The sequence below is a fragment of the Balaenoptera acutorostrata genome, chromosome 12 (assembly GCF_949987535.1).
Source record: "Balaenoptera acutorostrata chromosome 12, mBalAcu1.1, whole genome shotgun sequence".
NCBI classification, from domain to species: domain Eukaryota; kingdom Metazoa; phylum Chordata; class Mammalia; order Artiodactyla; family Balaenopteridae; genus Balaenoptera; species Balaenoptera acutorostrata.
Genome location: NC_080075.1, coordinates 93,344,528 through 93,364,041, shown reverse-complemented (window position 1 = coordinate 93,364,041; position 19,514 = coordinate 93,344,528). Strand labels below are relative to the sequence as shown.

The following is a 19,514-nucleotide window of genomic DNA, read 5'->3' as shown; positions in this document are numbered from 1 at the left end:
AACATCTGGAGATTTCATGCCCAAATCTGAACTCCTGACTTTTTTTTTTTTTTTAAGCATTCCATGGTACCATTTCTTTTTTTTTTTTTAATTAATTAATTTATTTTTATTTATGGCTGTGTTGGGTCTTAGTTTCTGTGCAAGGGCTTTCTCCAGTTGTGGCAAGCGGGGGCCACTCTTCATCGTGGTGCGCGGGCCTCTCACTATTGTGGCCTCTCTTGTTGCGGAGCACAGGCTCCAGACGCGCAGGCTCAGTAGTTGTGGTTCACGGGCCTAGTTGCTCTGCAGCATGTGGGATCTTCCCAGACCAGGGCTCGAACCCGTGTCCCCTGCATTGGCAGGCAGATTCTCAACCACTGCGCCACCAGGGAAGTCCCGAATTCCTGACTTTTTTTCTGGAAAAATCAGGGGATCTGGAAACATTACTCTCTTGGCCACAGTTGGCTGGCGTGGCTGCGTTCCACGTGGCAGCCCCATGTCCATCCCATGCCTTGTGTGTGACCCCCGCCCAGCCCTGGGGTGTTTGACTGTGTTGCTCTTGATCTGGTCCCAGTTGTCTCAGAAGAGGGGCTCCGACAATGCTGACAGCTGTGTCCAGGCTGCCTGGGACTGGGTCTCCCTGGGGGCCCCTGCTCCTGCCCAGGGCTCTCTGCCCTTGAGGCTAGCTGCGTCTGAGGACAGCAGAGTAGAATATCTAAGTTCCAGGGCCTCTCAAGAGTCAAGGAGAAGCCAGACCTAAAATACATGAACGTTGTGGGATTTTATGTAATTTTATAGGAATAGTATCCTGTCCTAGCTCCAGACCCCGTATCCGTCATCAGGACTTCTGTGGGCAGCGGGGGCCTGAGGTGTGGGTCTCAGAGGGCCGGATGGATTCGCTGAAGGTTCAGAACATGGCAGCCTCTCCAAAAGCCACCTGAGTCTCTGGCCAGGAGCTTTGGCTCAGTGTTTAATGATGTATTTAAGTTCTTCTCCATCCCCTTTCTTGGAGTAGTTGTTCTTTAATTTCCCAGAAAGTTCCTGCAGATAAGTTTGCAGAGACTATGTACTTGTCTTCAAAGGGATTACACTCTTGTCTTAAGGTGCTTGTTTAGGCTTCCGTCTTCCCCAGAGACACCTGCCCCTCCTGCCCCTCCCAGGGTGCCGGCACTCAGCAGGGACCCAGCAGGAGGGGGGATGTGGGCTGGGCGCAAGGTCCTGGCGGCTCCTGAACACCTCTGGGTCCTGCAGCCAGTGGGGTAATCTTCTAACTGCTGGCTCTCCTGATGGAGGGGCTGGCATCCTGGGACTCCTCTGGGTCAGCACTGATCCTCCCCCATCTCTGTGGACGCCCATCTACCTGTGCGTGCGGCGAGGCAGGTGCATCTCAGAGGCAGGTGGCCCGGGAGTGACTGTGACTCCAGGTTTACTAACAGAGTGAATCTCAGTTCTGTCGTGTGCAAAACCCCTACTCATCCCACTGGGTGGTCAAGAGACTTGGATGGAATGATTTTATGCGAGAACCCGGCCCGGTGCCTGGTACTCGAGAGATGCTTCAAGATGTCTGTGCATCCTTCCCAGCTTGGTTTTCTAGGTGTCGTGTTTTCCCAAAGGCACGGAAACAGAAATGCTCATAACACCCAAGTTAAGGACATACACAACTCTTGTGATGTAGGGTAAGATGATGCCATCTGTGCATTTTTTTTTCTTTTTTTTTTTAAATTAAATACCATATATATATATATTTTTTTAATTAATTAATTTATTTTTGGCTGTGTTGGGTCTTCATTTCTGTGCGAGGGCCTTCTCTAGTTGTGGCAAGCGGGGGCCACTCCTCATCGCGGCGCGCGGGCCTCCCACTATCACGGCGTCTCCTGTTGTGGAGCACAGGCTCCAGACGCGCAGGCTCAGCAGCCGTGGCCCACGGGCCCAGCCGCTCCGCGGCATGCGGGATCCTCCCAGACCAGGGCTCGAACCCGTGTCCCCTACATTGGCAGGCAGATTCTCAACCACTGCGCCACCAGGGAAGCCCCATCTGTGCATTGTTAACTAGCTTTTCCTAATACCAAACATTTGACTGGCCTTTGAGTATCTGAACCAGCACCATGGTGCACAGCTTCAGAGTACAGTCTCCATAAAGACTTCTAGAGCCCCAAATTTGGCTATATTTACAAAACTTAAAACGTGTGTGTGGGTGTGTGTGAAGAGGTGGGGAACACGACTTTCTTTTCTAGTTGCGAGTATTTCTCTTGCACTTTTGACAATCTTCCTTAATCCAAGTATTTTAATCGTTTCTAGACTCCTAAGTTCCCTGGACCAGGCTGGAGAACTGCTACCGTCCTGGCACCTGGGGACAAGGGGGCATCTCAGACCCACTTGTGCACGGGTGGGCCTGGCCCCAGTGAGCGGTGCCAGGCAGGCTGGGACACAACAGGCGTGTCGGTCTCTGGTTCTTTAGCTCCTGGCACGGTGCCAGGCACAGAGCAGTTGCTCGGTGATAAATATTTGCTGAGTTGTACTAAATAAAAACACATAAGCTCCCTTAAAGATTGTGTGGACATTGGGCAAACTTTCTTGGCAACGTGGGGATGGAGGGAAGTTATTTAAGGGGCTTGGATGTTCTACACAGTAAAGAAAGGGAGGGAAAAAAAGGGAATCATTTCCCAGAACTCAGTATCCCTCCATAGGAAGGGGAGGCTTCAAAAAAGTATAGAATGAATATTCAGAAAAGACAGGCTGAAGATGGTTTCAGGGACGCCTCACAGGGTCCTCACAGTGACTCTGGCTTCTGCCTGGAAGCAACACCACGTGGTGGGTCAAGATTACGAAGTACGTGACTTTCAGAAGGTCGGTCAGTGACTTGGGCCAAGGTCAGTCAACTAGAAAAGACAGCGGAGCTGGAAGTCACGGCCGAGTCCCACGCTCAAGTGCTTGACCACCACCATCTGCCCCCAACTTCAGGGCTGCGAGGCCACTTCCCGGGTGTCCTGGGCTTCTCCCTGCCCACCCCCGCCCCAGCGAGTTTAACCTGTTCCTCTCACGGGCCCTCCTGCTCCCCTTCGGCTCAGGCCCCCCACCCGACCTGCTGACTTTGGTGACGGTCCCATCTCTCCTTCGCTGTGCAACTTCTCCAGCAGTGGCCTTTCTCCCAGCCACCGGAGGACGTCACTTCTGGAACCCGCTTCCGAGGTCAATGGCGCCTGTTCCCTGACTACCCAAAGCCGATCTGTCTCATCCCTCAGCAGACACTCACGCTACCGCCCCCTTTCCCCGGATCACTGGCTCCCGGTCCCCGGCTCCGTCCGGTCCCTCAGGTCCACACACGCCCAGAGCAAAGGTGTCTACTGCCCCGCTGCCACGGCTCAAGCCAGCGTCTCTAGTCATGACCTCTCGTTTCCACCTCGAGTCCACGCTCTGGCTGCTTCCAGGGTATGGTCATCTCACAGCAAATTCATCTGAGAACCAGCCTCCTACGTTTCTGTTCAGTGCAGGGCCCTCCCCGAAGCACGCAGCTTCTTCCTGTTTTGCTGCAATTATTACTCTGACTTCTGTCCTCCCCCGCATTGTGTACATTTCTTCATTAGAGGTTTGTTTCTCTGCACCATGGTCAGAAGGCGTTCCTGCCTTGTTTTGTAAGGTCTTGGGAGGAGGGAGCCTGTGAAAGCCTAGAATCGGTCCACTATCTCTCAATGGTTGTTTACGGATCAAAGGAAGGGGTCATTCTTTCAGTCTGAAACCTTAAGATCATATTTGGCCTTTTCCTAGTCTTCATTTCTCCATCAAGTCATTTATCACGTTCCACTCTTTGCCATTGTATTTTTTTTCCCCACTTCTTTCCATCTCCCTGGATACCACACCTGTTTAAGTCCTTACCTTTTAAGACCGACTCACTGCCATCCTCTCCTAGAGGCCTGTCCCCTTGTCAACCCGTTACATGCACAGCCCTGATGCTACCCTATTTCCATCATGGAATTCTCTGGCTTAGGAACCCAGAAAAGTTCCCGTTGACTTCCTTAAGTCTGAGCAACAATGCCTGCCTTCCTTTTCTTTACTTCTTCTACATCACTGCGTTGAAAAAAATCAAAAGAAGTGCAGCGACACATCAACTCTGCGGTGGGGATACAGCAACAGCTATGGTCTCTTCATCCAACTTCCTCATCCCAAGATTACTAACCTTCTCTCTACTCTGAAAACATAATGAATAGATAGAGCAGCTTTCCCTTTGTATGTTTATTGTTTATAAAAGCCGGCTCCATTATGCACAAACTTTTCTGTGCGTTGCTATTTTTCACTTATTAAAAATCACAGCTATCTCACCAGGTCAATGCCTATGGCTTACACTCAATTGTTTTTTAACTGAAATATAGTTGATTTACAATGTTGTGTTAATTTCTGCTGTATAGCAAAGTGATTCAGTTATGCATATATATATTTACAGTCTTTTCTTTTTTTAATAGTCTTTTCCTTTATGGTTTATCATAGGATACTGAATATAGTTCCCTGTGCTATGCAGTAGGACCTGGGTGTTTATCCATCGTATATATAATAACTTACCTCTGCTCACCCCAACCTCCCACTCCATCCCTCCCCCAACTCCCCCCACTACCCTTGGCAACCACAAGTCTGCTCTCTATGTCCGTGATTTTGTTTCTGTTTTATAGATAGGTTCATTTGTGTCGTATTTTAGATTTCACATGTAAGTGATAGCATGTGATATTTGTCTTTCTCTGCCTGGCTTACTTCACTTAGTATGATAATCTCAAGGTCCATCCATGTTGCTGCAAATGGCGTTATTTCATTCTTTTTTATGGCTGAGTAATATTCCATTGTATATATGTACCTCATCTTTTTTATCCATTCCTCTGTTGATGGACATTTAGGTTGTTTCCATGTCTTGGCTATTGTGAATGTGCTGCTATGAACATAGGGGTGAATGTATCTTTTTTAATTATAGTTTTGTCCAGATATAAGCCCAGGAGTGGGATTGCGGGATCATGTGGTGACTCTATTTTTAGTTTTCTGAGGAACCTCCATACCGTTTCCACAGTGGCTGCACCAACTTACATTCCCGCCAACAGTGTAGGAGGGTTCCCTTTTCTCCACACCCTCTCCAGCATCTGTTATTTGTAGACTATTTAATGATGGCCATTCTGACTGGTGTGAGGTGGTACCTCACTGTAGTTTTGATTTGCATTTCTCTAGTAATTAGCAATGTTGAGCATCTTTTCATGTGCCTATTGACTATCTGTCTGTCTTCTTTGAAGAAATGTCTGTTTAGGTCTTCTGCCTATTTTTGGATTGGGTTTGTTTTTTGGTTGTTGAGTTGTATGAGATGTTCCGTTTGTATATTTTGGAAATTAAGCCCTTGTCAGTTACATTGTTTGCAAATATTTTCTCCCATTCTGTAGGTTGTCTTTTCGTATTTTTTAAATTTTTTTATGGTTTCCTTTGCTGTGCAAAAGCTTGTAAGTTTGATTAGGTCCCATTTGTTTATTTTTGTTTTTATCTCTATTGCCTCGGGAAACTGACCTAAGAAAACATCAGTACAATTTATGTCAGAGAATGTTTTGCCTATGCTCTCTTCTAGGAATTTTATGGTGTCATGTCTTATGTTTAATTAAGTCTTTAAGCCATGCTGAGTTTATTTTTGTTACACTCATTTTTTGAATGGCTACATAATATTCTGCAGCCAAAAATTTATCCAACCATCTCTGTAAATTCCCCTACTAATGGATAGTTAGGTTGTTGTATTTCATTTATTTGTTTTATTCCACTATAAAAAGGTGCAATAAATATCACACACATCTTTGTGCACATTTCTATAATATGGTTTTCTTAAAAGATATTGTCAGTACTGTTAGAAAATGTAAAAATCCATGCACTCGTTAGTAAAGTATGATTATGCCCATTATCTAAGTGCTTATCTCCAATGGATCCCACCAGTCTGTTATTTTTACTGAGTGAAGTTACCTGTCACATGGTTGCTCACATTTTTCCTTCTCCAACCAAGAATGCGGGTCAGTATTTTCCAGCTTCAGCCTCCTAAGTTTCCCCTGCTAGGAAGTTCTTATTCTCACCCTTTGCCTATTTTTCTTCTTCGAAAATTTTTCACATCAATTCATAATAGCTCTTTGTATGTTTAAGGTGTTAACCCCTTTGCCCATCTTATCTGTTGCAAGTATTTTCTTTTCTTTCCTTGCTAGTGGTGTTTTTACCAAATAGAAGCACACAATGCAGGCCATCCCACAGTCATCTGGACAGAGTCCCAGCGCTCTATGGCCGGCGTGGCTTCCCCACTCAGTCCCGTCTACTGAGGTCCTCAGCCTGACCACCAGTGGACCCCGGTCTCCTTGGCTTTCTCCGGGCTCAGCCCCTCATGACTTCGGTGGGCATAGGCTGCTCCCTCCTGGAATGTCTGGCCCACTTCTGGGGTCTATTCTCTATCCTGGGCTGTGTGTTTGTGACCCGGCCAAGAAAGATGCCCCCTTGTCTAATTAACACCTGCCTCAGCCAGACAGGGCCCTCGGGTGGGAGTGAAAAAGAAGAGAGAGACAACACATCCCTTTCTGACAGTGACAAAACCACAAATGTGATGAGAAAACTGCTTTGAACAAATAGTCAATAATGTTCTATATTCACAAGCAGATCTATAAGTCTGCTTCTGAGACTATGTATCTGGTCTATATTCAGCATTTTCCAACTTTCTTCCCAATTTAAATTTTGATGAAGTGGCACAAAAAATAAATTTCCAAGATTCAAATATGTTCTGACATTATAACAATTAATAAAAATGTTCATTTATATAAAGATTTGAAACTCTCCGAGTGATTTTCTAGTTTATAAAATTGTTTAAAATCCAGTTTTTATAAAATTATTTTACTCTTTTTTTGTGGGGGGAATACTACTAAATGAATGAAGAACAGAAAAATTAGAGAAGCTTACGTCTACAAGTGAGAGGAAGTGTAATCTGTGAACTAAGTTTGTGTTCAGGGGAGACGAAATACACAATTCACTGAAAATTTCCAGAAATTAAAATATCTTGGAAATTATTGAATAGGCAACATATATGAATTTTAGAGAGAAAGGGCTGGGCTTGGCATTTAGTTTCTCCCACTTACTGCACATTTTCAGCCTTCAAGACTCAGTTTGATCATCTGTACAAACTACGCAGTGAGAGGAGTGTCTTCCTGCGAGCTCAGCGCGGGGGTCGGAGGGTGTGAAAACTCAGGATTGCCCTGGGGCTCTTTAAACTGTGGAGTGCCGTGCCCACGTAAGGAGGGACATTGTGTCCTGACTAGTCCTGTGACTTCACGTGTCCATCTCAGCGGGAGGAACACACCAGACGAGACACACCCCTCCCCTCAAGGAGCTTTCAGAGATTGAAGTAAATGTACCCGCAAAAGAAAAGTCACCCAAATGGTAGGAAGGGAAGCTAAAGAAACAGCACATAACAGTAAGTGAGAGAAAGTTCTAGAAGGATGTAGGGGGGAAGGAGTATTGAGTTGGGACCCCAGGGTGTGAGGGGGCACTGCATGCAGTCCGCTGTTCTGACACTGACCACACTGGGAAGTGGTCAGGTGGCCGCGGGTCAGTGTGGGGAAGTTTCATCCCTGGGATGGTGGGATGCGGGGCTGGATGACCCCTCTGACCCCTGATGTGGCCTGGGCTTGGTCTCAGTAGACCGGTGGTGAATTTCTGAGACAAGTCCCAGGAGAAGGGCGGGACCACAGGCCGGAGGCCCGCAGACCCTGCAGTGGACAGGCCACGAAGGGGGCCCCTCCAGGCCTGGCCTCACAGGCCCAGGGGTGAGACAAGAGCTCGGGGAGGGTTGAAGGGAGCGTCTCTCTCTTTTCTAACCCCCTGGGATAGGGTTGGTCAGCCCATGGGGGGCGGGGGTGGTAGATACGTAAAGAGGAGAAGACGAGGATGAAACAAAGGCCTTGAAGAGGAGGACGTGGAGACACTTCGGGGCAGGGCGAGGGCACCTGGGGAGAAGGGGCCGCGGAGGTGGGGGAGCGGGCGGCCGTCGTGATCACGGAAGGATGCAGTTTGCCGACAACGCTCTAGACCAGACATCTGAGCCGTCAGCGGTCCACGCACGCGCAGTGCACGGCCTCCCCATGGACCCCTCGCGGCCGGTGGGGCGGGGTCGGGGGGGGGGTTACCTTGCAGGAAGTCTTCTCTCCTAGGAACGGAGGCAGCGTGACTCCGTGGGCAGGACACAGGCCCAGAGTCAAGTTCTCTCTAAATTCTAATCCGGGTCCTCCCCAGCCTGTGACTGCGGCGAAGTCACTTAATTTCTCTGTGCCTCGATTTCTCCATCTGCAAAACAGAGACCACAGGGTAAACCACCTAATGATTTCATGACGACACCGGGAAGCAGCGCGAATAGAGAACATGCCCTCGGCAGTGACCATGGACCCTCCAGCTTCCCCCAGGGACCACGTCTTCTGTCCTACCCACATACAACGGTGCCCTTGAGAATTAGTCTCCTGGACTTGGGGCTGCTGCTTTGTCTCCGAGAAAGGGTCTTCCCTGGGTTCCATCTGGGAAGACTTGTTGCCTGCCAGCCAAGTCAGCTGTGCAGACTGTGGAACGTTCTGCCCTACCTGAGGCGGTTCTAGAACTCTTGGTCCAGGGGGACCAGCATCCCTCCAGGCTGGTCTCCATAACGTTTGTGGAGCTGGACGACTTTACAACACCTTATCCAGTATGTTATTTATCCATCAACCAAACTATGGTGACTTTCTGAATGAAGAAACTGACAGAGAGGCTGAGATATTTGCTCAAAGCTACCCAGCTAGTCAGCAGGAGAGTCATAAGGGAAACTGCACCCTCTACCTCCCAAATCTAGGACTTTTCCCAATGCAGCTGGGCTGTTCACACACCCCTACCAGGAGAACCGAAGGGCCTGAGACCCAGGGCCAGGAATCTGAGTCCCAGAGTCCTGCACGAGATTTTGAGTGGTGACTTTGGGTGCTTTTCCCCCAGCAGTTGCTGTGGATATTCATTCACATGGGTTCATTCATTCCAAAGGGTCCAGTGCCTCTTGCTCATGTGGTTTGCTGGAATGAAAACCTCTGGGCACTGACATTTCGGATAACCAGCTTATCACAGACAACCAGCAAAATGCTCAGGTATGACATCAACTTTTTTTGTAATTCCTCATTTGAACTATAGGAAACCAGATAGTTGAGTCGAATAAGAAAGAGCGGGAGTCATTCGGGTCATTGTCCTTGGAACTCAGCCATCCTTCCTGTTACCTGGGAACCAGCTGCCCTGTCTACTCCCATCCACACTTAGGGCTGAGCTGTAAATCCTTTCCTTGAACACTTAATCTTCCCAAGGCCTGATTTGATCCACACCGACAAGGACTAAGAGTTTGCTCATGTGTGTCTTGCTAGGAACACAAGGACATAGACCACAGAAGATTTAAACTCATAAATTCCCAGAAAGAGAAAGGAATTAGACCAGATTTGTCTTTCTGATTTTCAAGTTTGCCATTTAGAACAAAGAATGTCTCCCCACCTCCTCCTTGGGATTTAATAACTTCCCCTAAATTTTCCCACTTCATCTGTCTCAGGGCTCAGCCCTCGGGTCCTCGTGACTCTGGAGAAGCCAAACCAACTGCCTTGTCTTAGGTGCTGCACCCAGGGGCTGGTTAATACAGCTTTGCTGATAGGAAGACAAAGAAAAGAAAAAAAGAAAGGAAGGGAGAGACAGAGAGAAAAAAGAAGACAGTGCTCCTGTGGACCTGCACAGGAGGAATTTTTGATCTAATTGAGCGTAGTGTTACACAAGTGACCCAACCAGCCAGTAAAATGTTTAATGGTTAAAAGATTTGGAATCACATGGACTTGGGTCATAAAACCACTATCACTTACTACCTCATAACCTGAGCTGGTTGTTTATAAGCATTAATTTCCTAGAATTTTTCAATATCTAAAGTAGATAATATACAAGAAGGATCTAGCTAACCGTAAATGCTCAGTAAATGGTAGTATGTTGATATATTATTATCACTGTATATCTATTTATTTATATGCCTCCATAATATCTCTGAGTTTCAGTTTCTCACTTATAACCGTGATGATGTAGACAGCTCCCTAAATAGGGACGCCTTTAATTAACTCAACCACTATTTACTGAGGGCTCGCCTGCCTGCACTCAGCTACACTTGGGTGACTCGGTAGGTATGAAACAAGATAGATAAGACATCACTACATAAGTTCAAAGGAAGTAAAAGAAAGAGTAGCTCACAGTTAGGATCAACACAGTTGCAACCTTAAATATGCAAAAAATAATTTTTGGGGGGTGTAAAGAAAAAGAGAAAGGATGAAAGAGCAGAAAGAAAAAAAACAAAAAACAGTACGTTTGGGTAAAACAGAAATTCCATACCCATCACTAAATGTATCAAAGAAACCCCAATAATTGAGGCAATACAACATAATCTACTAAAACACAAATTAATACAGGTTAATACATTGACAACACGCTCAGTTTTGATACTGTGACATATGTAAATGCTGGCCTTTTAAAATAAATTATTTTATAAAACTATAGCTATAAAAAGCACTTTTTAAACAGCAAATATTCAACTCAGTGTGAATAATATTATCCAGAAATATACATATAAATAGCTCATAATATTTAAAAATTAAACAATTAAATTATATATGAATGAATGACAAGCAAACTGTTAATTATGGTTCAACTCCTGATCTCAGCATAAATTAAATTAGATTTGAGATTCCTATTTACTACAGTTGTCACATAAACCTGCAGCGCACTCGTCTGTGGGTTTTGTGTTTTGGTGACAACGAAGTTGTGTTAGACCACGTCCCTTACAAAACCCGTGGGAGAGCAGGGGGTGATGATGCCACAGAGCGAAGTGTCCCCTGAAAGCTGCACATCGACATTATTTAATCAGAGGACGGCTTCCAGTGACTCGGAGCAGAGCACTTAGTGCACGAAGACAGAGGTTCCCTCCCTGGGCAGCACAGGGATGGGACAAGTCCCACCCACAGCCCAGCAGCTGGGGGGGTCAGGCACCCTGCCAGGTAGTTCCAGGGTTCAGAACCGAGCTGAACCCCTCTTCTTTGGGACCCAGTCCATTTCTTTTTCAATGGCAGAAATTCCCTCTGGGAAATTTATTTTAAGAAATCAAGGTCTCAGACCTATTATTTTTTTTTTTATTTGCTTTTGAAAAACGTGCATTACAAGTGTCTGTATTGAGAGGCTGAAGGCAAGAGAGACTGCTGGGTGTTGAAGGAGCCCAGCGGGCCTCACACGGCTTTGTGGGCCCCTCCTTCCCCTAGATGCAGGGCACAGGGGCTGTTTATTTTCCAGGCCCCAAAACGGTCTCTTCCCTGAGCGTCTCCTCTACTTTGTTGACACTCAGCCCAGGCATTCTTCCCAGAATGAGAACCTGCAGGAAAGTTTCCCTCTGAGATCTTGCATGTCAGGAAATGTCTTTATTTGGCTCTCAGGCAGGACTTCCTAAGTGTAAATTGCTTCCCCAAGACTAGAAGGCCAGGCTTCCAGCATGGCCTCCACCACTGAGGCCAGTCTGATGCCACTTCTCATCAGAAGCAGTTCTCCCTCGCTGTTGCCCTCACCCTGGGCTTGTGTGTCTCTGTGGGAATCTCTTCTCCACGCTTACTGCTCAGCACCCAGTGCACACACGACCTGAAGCCTGCTCGTCGCTGAGAAGTTGTTTCTCCCTTCTTTGATAACTTCTCCCTTTTTATTTTCTTTACTGTGTGTTTTTTAAAAAAAATGTCTACCAAATGGATTTATGTTGTCTAAATGTATCCTACTGATAAGTTGATCCTATTGAACTTGGCTTTTTTTTTTTTTTCATTCTTTCTGTTTCTTCTCTATCTTTTGGAAGGTTTTTTCAAATTTATCTTTGAGTTCTTCAATTGTATTTTAAAATTTCAAGAATCCTACTTTATATGCCCAAATTGGTTTTTATCACAGTTATACATTTGCATTTATTTCGGTGATTATTTGTCTTTACAAGAGGTTTAAGACCAGGCCTCTGGTGGACCATTTCTCTCCCTTTGACTCAGTCCCTGTCATCCTCTGGGAGAAGCTGAGGGGCACCCCAACCCCCAGGCTGGCTCAGGTGCCCTCCTCGTGCTCCTATGGCATCTTGTGTTTCTTTTTATCCCAAAATTTATTTATTCACCCATCCCATTCATGTCTTCTCTTTTGTACCTTTTCTTATTTCAGACAGAAAGTGCATTATTACATGGTACTGTAACAGTTTGCTTTCTCTTCTATCTGAAGTGGTGCAAAAACCCTCCTTTCATAGTTTGGGTATTCACAGCATAAAACAGAGAATGTGCCGTGGTCAGGCCCGTTCCGGCCGGAGTCCTGACTGGATTCTCCTACTCCTCCCATCGCCATGGCTGCTTCTCTGTATGGAAGGTGCCAGCAGGGAAGACGTACAGGCAGCAGGAAATCAAGAAACACCGTTTTCCCGTCCAGCTCTTCAGATCTAGGTGAAGACATCCAGAATGGAACGGGCGGCTCAAGGTGACCCAAGAAGTTATGAGTCAGGAAAGCTGGAGGCTGGCTTTCTCTTGGGAGGTTCTGCTCAGCTGTGCAGAAGCCGTGTTGGGTGGGGTGGAGGTGTTAAATGTTGTCTGCTAGACCAGGGCCTGACGCTGCTCAGGCCAGCATTTCAGGGTGAAAGCCATGACGGGGTCACAGGCATGTCTTGCCTCTCTACGTACAGATTCATTACCCTGGGTCAAGTCCTGGTACCTCTTGGAGTCTTCAGGAAGGTCAGGATGGAGTTGGTCCAATGATGTAATGATGCTCCTGCAGTAAAACTTCCCCATCAATAGAAATACCCAATAATGGCTCAGATATCCCTTCTAGGAATGAGGTACCATAGAAAGAACAAGGATCGTATCCCAGCTCTGCTATCTATGAGCTTTGTAACCTTTAAGACTCAGAAGATATACCCACAGCTAACATCACACAAAACAAAGCAGAACTCACACTTTCCAATTTCAAAATGTACTACAAAAAATAGTAATCAACATAGTGTGGTACTAGCATAAGGATAGACCTGTAGACAAATTGAATAGAATTGTGAGTCCAGAAATAAACTCATACATCTTTGTCAACTGATTTTTACAAAGGTGCCAAGACCATTTAAAGGGGAAAGGATAGCCTTTCCAACAAATGGTGCTGAGACAACTGGACATCCCCACACAAAAGAATGAATTTGAATCCCTGTCTCACACCATGTAACAAAATGAACTCAAATTGGATCAAAGACCCAAATGTAAGACATAAAACTATAAAGAACTTAGAAGAAAACCTAAGAGTAAATCTTCATGACCTTGGATTTGGCAAATGATTCTCAGATATAACACCAAAAATACAAGCAACTACAGCAACAACAAAATAGATAGATTGGACTTCATCAAAATTAAAAAAAATATTTCGTGTTAAAAATACACCATTAAGAAAGTGAAAAAGACAACCCACAGAATGGGAAAACGTATTTGCAAATCATATATCTGATAAGGGACTTGTATCCAGAATATATAAAGAACTCTTATAACTCTGTAATAAAAAAAAAAAATTCAAAAAAAAAAAGACAATTCAATTAAAAATGGGCAAAGAATCTGAATAAACATTTCTCCAAAGAAGATATACAAATAGCAGTAAGCACATGACAAGACACTCCTTGACATAATTAATCATCAGAGAATTGCAAAGCAATACCACAATGAGATACCACTTGATACTCATGAGGATGGATAGAATCAGAAAGTCAGGTAATAACAAGTGTTGGGGAAAACGCGGAGAAATCAGAACGCTCACACACAAGTGGTGGAAATGCAAATGGTGCAGGCATGTCAGAAAACAATCAGGCAGATCCTCAGATGATTAGTCAAAAAGCTACTGTATGACCCAATAATCCCACTCTTAGGTAAGAAACGAACAAGTACACACAAAAACTCGTACAAGTATGTACACCGCAGCATTATTCATGATATTCAAAAATATGGAATCAATTTAAATTTCCATCAGCTGATGAATGGATAAATAAAATGTGGTCTCTTCATATAATGGAATATTGATCAGTCATAAACAGGAACAACACACGCTACAACATGGATGGGCCTCAAGCACGTTATGCTGAGTGTAAGAACCAGGTCGATAAAGATCACATATTACATGATTCCATGTGTATGCTATGTCCCAGATCAGGAGGTTTATGGAGACAGAACGTAGATTAGTAGTTTCCTAGGACAAGAGGGTAGGGTGGGAAGTGGGGCGGGAAAGCTGAAGTCTATGGGGTCACTTTTCAAAGTGATGGAAATGTTCTAAAATTGACTGTGGTGACAATTGCACTTATCTGTGAATACACGAAAACCCACTGAATTGTGCACTTTAAGTGGGTGAATTGTGTGGTAGGTGAATTATATCTTAATAAAGCTGTTAAAAATATTCATAAGACACCCCGGGCAACTCTCAGGAGTTACCAGTGAACCAGCCGGACCTTCTGAGCCACCAGGGAGCAGACCCCATTCCTGCCTCCATGCCTGGGACAGGATGCTCTTGGGCGCAGGGGCATTTTCTCCCTGGGTTTAAGGTGTGAGGCTTCCCTTGTATGATTCTGGGGGATCCCCATTACCAACCCTCTCCTCCCAGCTAACATGACTGCTTCTCAGATAGCACCTGATAGTGTATCTGACGTGGCCGACCAACAAATTGGAATCTGACTGTGCCAGCCCTGCTAGGGAGTAAGCAGATCGGACTCCCCCTGAGGCCCGGGGAAGGGCTGTGTTGGGCCCAGCTCACAGCTGGCTGTGGCGAAGCCGGCCAGGACCTCGGCCTCAGGGCCGCCAGCCCGCGCACACGCTGAGCGGGGAGGTGCTCAGGTGACGCTGCCTTCCGAGACCTGGCGTGTCTGTGACTTGGGCTGACCAGCCGGCCACTTGCAGGGGGCCCAGCGTCAGCTCCTGGGAGTGCCCTGCAGCACTTTGGAAGCAGGCTGCCCTCCCACTGCAGCTTGATTGTTCTCACAAAGGAGAGAGGACGCTCACGAGAAAGGTGAGATCTCAGTTCCCGGGGTGGATCCGGGCGGGTGACCGAACTGTGTCAACGCGAAATGCCCCTGCAGTGTCTGCAGTGTCCTCACGGCCCCTCCCTGGTGTGCGGCGGTGTAGGGCCCCCCGCGTAGATCGTCTGGTTGACCAGTATTAGCTGAAGGCATCACCATGGCAGCATCTGACCAAGACACTGGACGCTGCATCTCTTCTCTAGGCACCAGATTTACCTGGTAAATAACTAACTGCTGGAGAGGCCTGGACCCCTACCAGACGGCCGCCCTGCTCTCTGACAGCAAGTACAGTGCATCCTAACTGCTGCTATTTCATTCTTCACCAGGGGGCGGGACGTGCAGGAATCCTGTTTTCCTCCCGAGCGGTTGGGAGAGTTGAGTTGCTTTCTATCTAGCGGCAAAGTGGGGATTTAATATTTTAATAATCAGCCCATGTCCTCCTGAGCCACCTTTCGTGGGAGACCTCCAATTTCATTCCTTACCTACAGTCACTTAATTAATCCCCACACAGCACGTGCACGGGGCCACCGAGTGACCCCTCTTCACAGCTGAAGGGGCCCTGGGAAGGTGAGTCGTCCTGGAGGGTGTGCAGCTCTGCAGGGCCCAGGAGAGCCTGGCTGGGGCGGGGGAGGGGGGAGGCTGTCGCTGGGCCTGTGGAGGTCCCATCCCTCCTGCGCTGGGGGAGCAGGGCCTCGCGTCCCTCCTGCGCTGGGGGGGCAGGGCCTCGCGTCCCTCCTGCACCGGGGGGGCGCAGGGCCTCGCGTCCCTCCTGCGCTGGGGGAACAGGGCCTCTAATTGTGGGCCCGTCACAGAAGGGACATCTGTGCCCGGTCTTCCTCCCGTTCGTGACGTGGGTGCTGACAGCCTGGAGGTCAGCCAGGTGAAGGACGGATACAGATGGGGCGCATGTAGGTGGAAGGGAAGCCAGCGGGCGGGCGGACAGGACACGCTGGGTGCGGGGAGAGGGCTGGGGCCGGAGGGGTCAGGGAGGGAGATACTGCCCACGCGGACCTGGGGGAAGGAGATTCGCCTGGAAGCTCGTGCGGGAGGAGATGGAGGAGCACGGGGCAGAGTCCGCGCTGCAGGGGGAGCTGGGCGGGGCGGGTGCAAGGGCTCCCGACACTGAAGGAGGGGATTTGGGCTAATTCCTCTCACGTACGCTGGCCTGCTTGCCCTGGAGCAGCGCAGACTGCAACCCAAAACTATGTTGTGGGTGATATTGCTGATCCTAACGTAAGATGCAAGTTATCGAGTTGGGCTGGGCCTTGCATACTTCGGAATCAAGGAAGGACGTGGCCTCCTGGGTACGCGGATCACACATGTGCCCACGTGGATTTAGCAAGGGCGCCAGGGTCCTCAAACACTGTGATTCTACAGGGGTGTGTGTGAAGGCCTTAACGAGAGACTTAATTCGGGGTTCGGTCATAATGATGCAAAACTAAAAGGTGTGCAGCACTTGGGAGGTTCACGAGAGCTTTCACAGGCATCTGTTTGGCCCCTGCAAGAAACCCAGGCATTGGAGGTGGCTGTTGTCCCGTCCCCTTCAGGGATCCAGAGCCGGGAGAAGCGGGGCCACTGCCCCGGCAGCAGCTGGGTGACCTGGGAAGGCCCCGCCCTCTCTGCACCTGCACCTTCTCAAGGGCAAAGCAGGAGCCCGTCGGAGCAGCTGTTACAGTGTCCGGTGCTCAGAGCACCGTACGGCTACTGCGCTTCCTGCGCGCTCAGGAGGCTTCAATGTTATTCTAGAGAGAGAAAAACCACACGGAGGAGGAAGGAACAAGGGAGGGAGTGGCTGGGAAGAAACTTCCAGCTAACAGGTGTGGCACCTACTGTGCGCTGGGTCCCGGGCCCCTCCTTCCTGACACTTAACCACCCCTTCCTCTCAACGGTCCTGTGAAGTAGCCTCCTTAGCCTCTCCTGCAGATGACACTTCACCCGGACGAGGCTTGAGCAGCCCCACTGGGGTCCCAGCATCCATGCAGCGTCCACTGCAATCGGATGATGCCAGAATGAAAGAAAGAATTACAGAAACGGACAAAAGGCTGGTAGCGTGGAGAGACATGCACCACATCCTTCGAGGAAAGGCCAACTTAGAAAGCAGCATTTACATTGATTGTAGTTCAGATGAAGCCTGGTAAGGATTAAGTGACTTGATCCTTCAGCAGTTAGGTGCGGAGCCCGCGTCTGAGTCAGGTGTCTGTTGGGTGCTGGGGACGCAGCAGGGACATTGCTCAGGGGACCCAGAGCCAAGGCAGGAGAGATAGTCCAATCCTGGGTGTGCGGGATGTCGGGGGGAGGGGGCTGGGGAGGGCAGGGGCGGCCTCTGGGGTAGGCTGGCCAGGAGGGCTCTCCGGGAGCTTGGACAGACAAGCAGGGAACTTCTTCCTCCTGCCTCTGAAGCCCTGACACAAGCCTGTTGGGAATTTAGGACGAGGACGAGCAGGACACCCACTCCAGGGCCCCGCAGATGCAGGGGCTGTCTGCATCCTACAGGGCACCCAACGGGGCAATTTCTTGGGGGCACAGGATAGAAATAAGGGGAATCCAGCGCCTCCCCTAGTGTGGCCCCTTCAGCTGCTGATGGGCAAGGCAGCTTCCAGGGGAGGTGGGGGACATGTGTGAAGGCAGAGTTTAAAAGGCAATAAAAGAAAGTAATACTTAGAATCAGGAGAGAGAAGCTGGCCTGCTGGATGAGAAGAGCAAAATAATAATGTAGAATGCACACATATATACATACATACACACACCTATATTTATTTACGTGATATGAGACCATGAAGCCACATAGGACCAACCATTATACACGGCCAAAGTGTCTGATTCCCTGACCTGTCAATCTCAGCTCTGTCATTCTGACGCGTATCAGCCAGGTTACATCCAATTAAAGCAGACCCTGATTGTCTCGGTATGGATTTCACTACACAGATGGCAATTAAAAAACATCTACCTGCTTAAATTACGACTTAAAGGAGGTGGTGATAATTGAGTCCACAGGCCCCCAGCAGCTGTGCCGCCTTCCATTTCGAGCCGCTGCAGCAGTGAGGGGGGGTCACCTGGGACTTCGAGCTGAGCCGGTGTCTCAGGAGGGAGACCAGCGGGCTATTGTTTAGTTCCGAGGCCTCCAGGACTCAGCTCTGAGTCACCTTGGGGAGCAGGCCTCAGCCTTCTCATCGACCAGCTGAGGCCCGGCTCTCCGAGCACACCTGACGCAGACGGTCCTCTTTCTCCTACTCACTCTCCACCTTCTCTGCGCCGCACACGTCATGCAGGAGAGCGGAAAACGGAAAACAGCCTAATTCCCAGCAACACGGAAGGTGACGGGGTTCCTCGTTCATCCGCTTCCCAGAGTGAGGGGGGGGAGACTGTCGATTGTTGTCAAACAGCCTTGGGTTCTGCCTTGACCCAGCTGCCAGCCAGTTCTTCGGTCTGTTGACCCAACTGCTCTGAGTCCCAGGTTCCCTTCATGATGTGGGCTAATTCCTGCCCGTTAGGTGGTGGGAAACTTAAATGAGGTAATGGCTAAGATGTCCAGCACAGAACTGGTGCCCAATCACTGCAAGCATTTCTCCCCACAGAAAAGAACTGTAGCACTGTTTGTAGTGCTTATGATGCAATTTTGAAATAAATATTAGGTTGCAAAAGTACAGGTATAATATGCTCCTAACCAAAAACACCATGGAAATGAACAAATACTGGCAAGAAATAAGTACAGATGTTGATAATACCTGTGATGGGAGGGGGGTGGGATTTTGGAACACGTCCTTTTTAGCCACCAGACTTTCCCTCCCATCTCAGGCCCTTCCAGGGAGACAAACATGTTTATTAGCTTTGCTTGTATCTGCTGTAACATGCTTATCTGTACACACACATGCAAACACACAATTTACCTAGACACGGTCAGCCCTACCAAATATGTAAATGCATAGAACTACTCATTTTTAATCATAAATTCGATCACATCTTACACATTCTTCTACAAAGTTTTTTTTTTTTCCAGTTACAGTTGGAAACATTTCCATGTGTGTGTAATAAGCTATACTTCAAATTTCATGATGGGTGGTAATTATTCCATAATATGGCTACGCACAATTCATGAAACTATCAAATGTCCTGATATAAGTTCAGATTGCTTCCTGTTTTTCACTAGAAGATGCTGGTGCTCTAATAAACCTTCTTGTCTGGTCTCCTCCTCAGGCACATGGACTGACATTTCTCAACATTTAAAAATTGAACAGATACCAGCAAGCTGCCCTCCGAAGTGGCCGAATCCATTCACAACCAGTAAACGTACGGATGCGACATTTCCAGCACGTTTGCAGTAGCTTGTGTCACCAAACTTCGCTTGTTTCACAGGTGACTTGAGTCCGAGCTGACTGCCATTCCTCTCTCCTCTTCTGTGATTTAGTTGATTGTTTCCTTTACCTTTTTGATTATGTCTTTA

The 19,514-nt window shown here is 47.9% G+C and overlaps 1 protein-coding gene across 11 annotated transcripts in view; it reads right to left on the bottom strand.

Moving 5' to 3' along the window:
• Window positions 1-19,514, bottom strand: part of MYT1L (myelin transcription factor 1 like) — a 409,089-nt gene that overhangs the window by 144,018 nt on the left and 245,557 nt on the right. For all 11 annotated transcript variants that reach the window (XM_057558744.1, XM_057558742.1, XM_057558748.1 and 8 more), the window contains one exon: window positions 8,145-8,301. The gene's annotated coding sequence lies outside the window, so the exon portion shown is untranslated. The remainder of the gene's footprint in view (window positions 1-8,144; window positions 8,302-19,514) is intronic.